The following is an 8725-nucleotide window of genomic DNA, read 5'->3' on the forward strand; positions in this document are numbered from 1 at the left end:
ACATGTTCACAGAAAATCTGGATTCTGTTACTGTATTGTCAAGCCCAAAAAATTGGCATATTCTCATTTTTATAAATGTAACAATAACAAAAAATATATTTATAAAGAGAGAGAAATAATAATAATACAGGATTGTGTATATTTCTCTTTCCTTTTATTTTGTTTGTTTTTCCCAAAATTTTAATAAGAAAAAATAAAAGTCCTTAAAGTTTAAATCTTTTTTGCCTCGTCTCTCCAAATACACTTCAATTTTCTCAAAAGCAGACTATAATATTTATTTACATCTTCCAACTTGGTGATAGAGGTGACTTGTTAGAATTTCTTTTGCTCACAAAAGTTAAAATCACGTTTTTATAGCATGACTATAGTTTGTCACCATAGTTATTCCATTGTGCATATAGATATTTAGGTTGAAAAATTCCTTCAAGTATGAGGGATTTTTTTTAAAAGACACTCAAATACTATGTAGTATAATTCTCTACATCCCATGAGAACTCAAAAAATACTTTTGAAATAAAATTTAATAATTTAGAAGTGCATATCCTCCTCCCAATGAGATTTCGGATTCTTTAAAGGCAAGAACTTTTTGCATTTCTATAATATTTTGTACTTCATACTAATACTAATAATAGCACATTATTATTGTTATAAGAGCTACCGTTTACTGAGCATTTATTATACCATGTACAAAGAATTGGGCTAAAGTTTAATAGTCAGGATCTCATTTCAATTTCACAATAATCAATATTCTTCTTTTGTATATGAGGAAATTGAGCATCAGTGATACTAAATATCTTGCCCCAAATCACTCACAGAACTAGGCTAATCTGGGGCTCCAATTGCACCAGGCTAATAGAGATGTCAATTAGGAAGTTATACCATCTCTCTTAATCAGTAATCCATGAGCATTTATCAAATGAATGAATTAATATAAAAATGAGAAATTAATACATATTACTTATTACTATAAATTGACTCTCAAGTATTAGCAAATAATAGAAGAGATTACAACAAAGAAAGTTTAGTAATGAGAGTTGAAGATTTAAATCTTGATAATAAATTCACCAAAGTAAAATCTAGAAAACATAACCTGGGTTGTTTCTGTGCATTGGAATATTGGTGTATTGTTTTGTCTCCTCCATTGATCCCCTTGCCTCTAACTCACAGAATGGCCCAGATGGAGACTTCTGGACAAAAAAGGATGAACTCATGACAAGCATACAGATGATAATAAGTCAATGAAAAGATTATCAGTTAGTTGTATTGAAATAGATAAACTGATGGGCAATTAAACTGGTTATATGTACTATAACATAAATTTTCTTAAATAACTTATGTGAAGTCAAAAGTCTTTATTTTTCAGAAATATTTATAGAGAACTATTCATTATCAGAGGGTGATATTTGATATTTCTGTTTTTAAAATGTAAAGATAATTCTAAGACATGGCATATGTTATAGTTTGGTCAACTGTGTATTCCAGTTTAAAAACATGAAAAATATAAATGAATGACTTATGTTTGCAGAAAGAAAATAAAATGCTGTTAGATGTACAAATTTACTCCTCTTATTTGATCAGCTTAGTTATAAATGTTACAAAATGGAAAAGAATAAAAACAGAAACTTGACAGATCATGGAGTCAAACAATCTCATGTTCAATAAAAATTTCCACAACCTAAATTAGATTTTCACTAGTAATGGCATGGAAAGAATTTTTGACACTAGGAACTTTCAAAAATCATGGGCTTTTTGTATACATGTCTATATTCTAGTGTCCAATAAAGTTTCTGGAAGGAAGAAAGTGCTTAATAAATGTTCTTATATTAAACAAATGCATGCTGGACAAGAACCAAAGATGTTTGCTGCAGTGTAATTTATAAACTTGAAATATTGAAAAACAATCTAATTGTTAAACAACAACAATAGAGGAATGATGAAGTAAATTGTGGTAATATTATTAGGCATAAAACCAAATGGAAAATTTATAACTAAAAATACAATAATAGAAGTTAAATACTCAATGTCTGGATTTAGCAGCAGATTAGAAAAAACTGAAGGGAAAATTAATAAGCTAAGAGAAAGGTCAAAAGAAAATAACCATACTAAATCATAAGAAAATAAAAGGTAGAAAATACAAACAAAGCATGAGACATAGGGTTTGTAGTTTGTTTGGTTTTTTTAAGTTCTACTATATATATCATTAGTATTCTTTCAGAGAAGAGAGGGAGAATGGGGCTGAAGCAATATTTGAAGAAACAATAACACAGAATTTTCCAAAACTGATAAAACACAGCAAGCCATAGATTCAAAAAGTCCTAAAATTCCCATGTATTATAAATACAAAACAACAAAATACCACCACCAACAAAAACACCAAAGAAAATCATAGTAAAAGACAAAAATGAAATCTTAAATTCGGTCAGAGAGAAACAGCATACTGCCTTCAAAGGAGCAATAATAGGACTGAGAGCTGGCTTTCAATGAAAAAAAACTAAGCCAAAGACAATGAAATGATATCTTCAATGTGCTTGTAGGAGAAAAAAAAGCTGACAATCTAGAATTTCACATCAGCAAAAATATGAAAATAAAAATGTAAAGTGAAATATAGATACTTTAAGACAAGTAAAAATGAAGTTGATTCATGATCAGCAGACCCATATACCTAAAGAAACATTAAAGGATATTCTTTAAATAGAAGGAAAATTATTCCTGATGGAAGCTTCGAGATAAGAAAGAAAGAAAGATCAACAGAAAGGATAAAAATGTGTGTAAGTCAAAACGAATATTTACCATAGAAAATAATAATTATAATGTTTTGTGAGGTTTAAAACACACATAGAATTAAAACACATCCGTATTTAGACAGAAAATGCAAATAGGGAGACAAAGGTTCCAAGGTCCTTGAACTGTTTGTGAAATGATAAAAACACAAATTTATATTAAAGGTTGATAAGTCAAGGAAGCATATGTAATCTCTATAGTAACTGCTAAAAAAGTGACAAAAGAATGTATAACTACCAAGATAACTGGGAAGAAGGGAATTAAATAATATAAAATAATAAATCCAAGAGAAGGCATAAAAAGAAAGGGAAAAACAGTACACAGTATAGATGGAACACATAGAAATAAAATATTAACATGTTAGATTTAAACCCCTGAAACAACAATAATTACATTATAGGTAAATGGACTAAATACCTCAATTAAAAGACATAGATTGTCATACTACATTAAAAAAATATGCTTTCATACAAAACACTCCAACATAAAGTTTGAAAGTAAAAGGATACAAAAATATATCATGCAAACACTGACCAAAAAGTTGGGACCACTGTATGTAATACGAGACAAAGTAAACTTTTAAAAGGGTTGGGCGGAATTTCATAAAAACATAAGGTTTTATTCACCAGGATGATATAATAATTCTAGAATTGCATGTACTTAATAGATAGTCTCAAATTATAGCAAAGAAACATTCATAAAACTCAAAGAAGAAATAGACAAATCAACAATTATAGTGGGAGATTTTAACCATATCTCTCTCAGTAAATAATATAACAAGAGGACAAAATATCAGTCAGTATATACAAGATTTGAAACACACGTATCAAACTTAATCTAATTGACATATACAGAACGCTGCACCCCAAACTGCAGAATACATATTCTTTTCACGCACACATGGATCACTTATAAAAATTATCCATATGCTAGATGGGCCATAAAGCAAATCACAACAAATATCAGACTTGAAATCACATCAAAAATGTACTCCAGTCACAGTAAAATTAATTGAGAAGTCAATAACACACATATAAACCTGAAATGTTTCATATATTTGGAAATTAGAATATGTACTTCTAAATAATACATGGATCAAAAGATAAAAAATGGAAAGGATAATGAAAATATAAAATATTAGAATTTGTAGAATGAAGCTAAAGCCATGCTTAGAGGTAAATTTATGTCCTTAAATGTATATATTAGAAGAGAAGAAAAGCTGAAAAATAACCAATTATAAATGGGTCGTGCAGAGGGTAAGATTTTAGGTAGATAAAAGGGGATTCAGGGCATTTCATCAAGCAAACCAGCATGAGCCAAGTACAGTCATCCTGGACCTATCAAGCACAGGGAGATTCTGAGACATAAGAATATAGTACAGTGGGTCTGACAGTTGATGTTTTATTTAACTTAGTAGGAAATGGGTAAACATTAAAAAATTACGAATCAATGAGTGAAACGTTAAAGGTCATACTTCAAAAGCATACCACCAGGGAAAAGTGTTCAGGATGAACTACCTTATCTCTGCAGTAACACTCATCACTCTCTCATTATTGTAATGCTTTTTAAATATCTCTCTTCCCTATTAGATTCTGTGGAGACAGGCTCTGCGAGACCAGAAAGTACACCTGTCTTGTCAATACTGTACCTCCGGTGTCTAGGATACCACAGGATGGTACTTAGAACATAGAAAACACTCAATAAATATTTGTATATTACTAAAGGAAGAAAGAAATAGGAGCTGTAGAAATCAGTTAAGAAAGTCATTGGAATAGCTGGGCTCAGTTCTGGATTGACATATAAGTAGGTCATGGGGCTATAGTTGTCCAGCAGACAGGAGGGTCTTGAAATGTACATATGAATGCTCAAGCTAGCTGCCCTTTTCATTTTCCTATTTCCATTAATCATACTGCTTAATTCATTGGTTTGTTCATTCATTCAACAACTTTGTATTGAGTATCTAATATATATAAGGCATATTCTGGGCCTGGATGTATAGATGTGAATAAAACAAAGTTCCTGCTGAAGTGGAGCTTACATTCTAATTGGGCAATTCAGACAGTAAATAAATACATATATGACAAGTAGCAATAAATGCCTTGAAGGAAAATTAGGAAAATAGAGTGACAGGGTATGAGCATATATGCCATGTTTGAGAAACTGCCGTGAAGCCAAGATGACTGGAGCAGACGAAGGGACGGGAGAATGGTGGTTAGAGGTACCATGGGCCTGGTAAGGTAGGACTACTTCGATTTCACTCCAAAAAAATAAAAAGGCTTTGGAACATTTGGAGCTGAGGATTCCCATGATCTGACTTATGAATATTAAAGGATCACTCTGAGGCAAGGTGTGGTGGCTTACGCCTGTAATTCCAGTGCTTTGGGAGGCCAAGGCAGGAAGATCAACTGAGGCCAGAAGTTCAAGACCAGTCTGGGCAACATAGTGAAACTCCATCTCTACAAAAAATAAGAAAAATTAACCAGGCATGGTGGTGCCCACCAGTAGTCCCAGCTACTCAGGAGGCTGAGGCAGGAGAATTGCTTGAGCCCAGGACTTCAAGGCTGCAGTGAGCTGTGATCATACATACCACTTTACCACTTCAGCCTGGCCGACAGAGTGAAACTCTGTCTCTAAAAAAAAAAAAAAAATAGGATCACTCTGATCATCAAGTAGAGAACAAATTGTAGGAAGACAAGGGTAGAAAGACATAGACAACTTAGGAAGCTAATCTACAGGTCATTTTGACTGCTTGCACTCTGCTGTTATCCAAGTCCATATACTGTAACTTAATAATATCTCTACCACCTGTCTCTGTTTCCAGCCACACTACCCAAACCAGAAGCTCATTACCTACTGCTTTTACTATTATAATACTAGACATTCTAGTTTGGGGGCTACAAGTTTGAAGAAGGTAGGAGTAGAGATTCCCATTCATCCCTTAAATAGTTCTATCACCAATATTGAATAGAATAGAAAGATAAGTAGTACATTGTAAAAGTAGAAATTAAGTGGCATAGTTGAATGGGTATGTCATGGCACCAAACAAGAACAAAAATTAATTATAAAATGCTTACTTGAAACTCTTTGATAATTTCTGAATTAATGCACATTTATAGATATAAACCTAATCCTTTGAAATGCTTGATTTTGACTTTGTTTCAAAGAAGCAGGTGCAATTATATTATTTGTTCACTTTATTTTAATTCACAGAGAACATAGGGGAATTAATTTTTTGAATATACCAAAACCCAAACAGACAACAATATCAGAATATCAGCCAATGTCATATTTGACTTTTATATTAATAATTAAAAACCAAAATTATATCTTCACATCTCTGGAATATACAATAATTTCCTGTTCTTATATATAATGTTATATTCTCGTATATAAGATAAAAGAGCTAAAGACAAATGCTTAAAGCTGAGCATCTTCAATAACTAAGAAAAGTAATGGAATCTAACATGGGACTTTATTCCTAGAAAGTATGATTAGATTTAGTGAATATCAAAAGCAATTATATTAACATTTACCATCATTGGTAAGAGTTCTAGAAATAAGAATTGGAGCTGTGGCGATTTAAAGTTTACTTTCCTTAAAAAGACAGTGTGACGATTCCCAAAACTGACCTGTACATTCACTTCTCTGCGAAAATTGTGTTGATATTTACTGAACAAAATGAGGGGAAAGTTAAAAGCAAATAAGATGGTTACAGATTATCATCAATTAAATGCAAAACTATATAATGATTTAGAATAATAAATCATATGCAACTGAATACTCAAGAAATTCAGAATGACTCTCAATATTTAATATTTTTTACAATTTATCATTATGTAGACATTATCATCATTTATCTGCTTAAAGATTTTCTCATTACCATTAATTTCCCTTTCTTTGGAAATCAGTATACTCATAATAGTTCCTTTAGCTAGCTAGTGCATCACAAAGCTGTTCCTAAGAGAGAAAAACCTTGAATACAGAAAAAAAGTCAGTTCTTTCAAGCTCCATTTCTTCCATTTTATCAGGAGGCCTCAAAAAAATTGACCAATGCAGTATAGTTTCAATTTATATTTTCTTGAAATGGGAAATATAATAAAGTGAAAACCAAATGCTCAGTGTTTATTCCATGCCAATTGTAGCCAGACATAATTAGAGTAGAAGAACTGATTTTACAGCAATTATAAAAATGTAAATAAGGCTTTAAAACTGACTCAGGGATTATATTTTATAAATGAAGCTTTGATTTTAATTTAAACAATTCTCTTAGGGTATGGTATGTATTATTCAAAATGTTCTGCTTTCATTACAATTGAAATAGTAGTTATAGTTCAGGAAACCAGGGAACAGAAACACCTATTTCTGATCAAATTACATCTCCTAATAATTATAAAATTGTATTACTAGATTATCTTTAAAATGTAAATACTGCAATATTTTTAAGTTTAAATTATTAGAGGTTTATTTAAAAATTATTAGTGGAAAATGTGAAATAAAATGTAACATAGCCTTACCTATTGAAGTCCAAACATTCTTACTAGTAAAGTATGTATCAAGTGTCTACATTAAAAATGCTTTTCATAACATATTGATTTTTTTCCTATTGCAAATATAATGTTTAATTATTAAAATTTAGAAAATAAGTTATTTCCCCACCCCCTATTCAATTTAAATAAGGGTAAAGGACTCCTTTGGGTAAACTAACTTAAACACACACATTTTAGACACTTTAAAATACCAGAATATGGCATTCGTTTTGGACCAAACTCAGAATTCAATGTACACACAACTTTATCCAAGCAAGAATACTTAAAAGATCAGGACAACTGTCAATATTTTGATATATTTCCTTCAAATCACCTGCCCATCTGGTTGGCTACCTATTTGTCTTTACCTTTATCTGTATAAAACTAGGGTAATACTAAATATTTTAAAACTTGCTTTTTTATTAGTATTAAAACTCATGAGTCACTTTAATTGAAAAAAATCAAAGGACTTTTAAATATATGTTCTTTTTGAAAAGAGTGAAGTACATGCCAAGTTGAGTCATGAGGAGAAATGTCAGTGCGATTGGTGGCAGCTGCTCGCTTCCCTGGGAAGGCAGGGCCGGTAAGGAGTACAGTAGCTAGCAAACCCCTCAGCGCTCCACAAAGTCACTAGTGGGAAAAGAACAAAGGCCTTTCCAATGCAGCTAACACAGATGTGCCCAAAGGCAAACTGTCAGAAACAGTTAAGATGACAGCTACTCACAGTTCATTATTTCCTTCTCACAGGTCACTGGGTGACAAGCTGGGTCAGCATGCTTTGTTGGCTGTCCCAGTCCTTCCCCACTCCCTATTCAATTTAAATAAGGGCAAAGGACTCCTTTGGATAAACTAACTTAAACATGCACATTCTAGACACTTTAAAATACCAGAATATGGCATTTATTTTACTTTGGACCAAACTTAGAATTCAATGTACACACAACTTACTTTACCCAAGCAGGTAGAGAAACACATTTCTATACATCACTGATAAAGGGAGCAAAAATATTTTGTTAAGTTGTGGCTAAAGCAAACAAGAAAATATTATCTACCATGAACTAAAAATCTGACATTTAAGACCTTATATAGTAAGAAAATTTTTTTCTTCAATGAAAAAAAGAAATTTTTCCATGTCACAAACAAGAAAGTTATCAACAATCAGATTGCTTTCCACACTGTTTGAAAAGCAAATTAAATGAAATGATTCTGTAGGTGGGAGAGCCTTGTTTTGGCTGATTATTTTAGAAAGAGAGAGAGAGTGTGTGTGCGTGTGTGTGTGTTCCTTTGTGCTTGTGTGTGCGCGCACACACGCCTATCTTTTAAGAGAGAAACTGAGTTGTATCTACTGTGATAAATTGTCAAGGTAGAGAGGGGAGAATGTAGATAAATCCCTGTCACCTTAAGAGAAGAAAAGAAAA

This window comes from Lemur catta, chromosome 7 (genome assembly GCF_020740605.2).
Source record: "Lemur catta isolate mLemCat1 chromosome 7, mLemCat1.pri, whole genome shotgun sequence".
NCBI lineage: Eukaryota > Metazoa > Chordata > Mammalia > Primates > Lemuridae > Lemur > Lemur catta.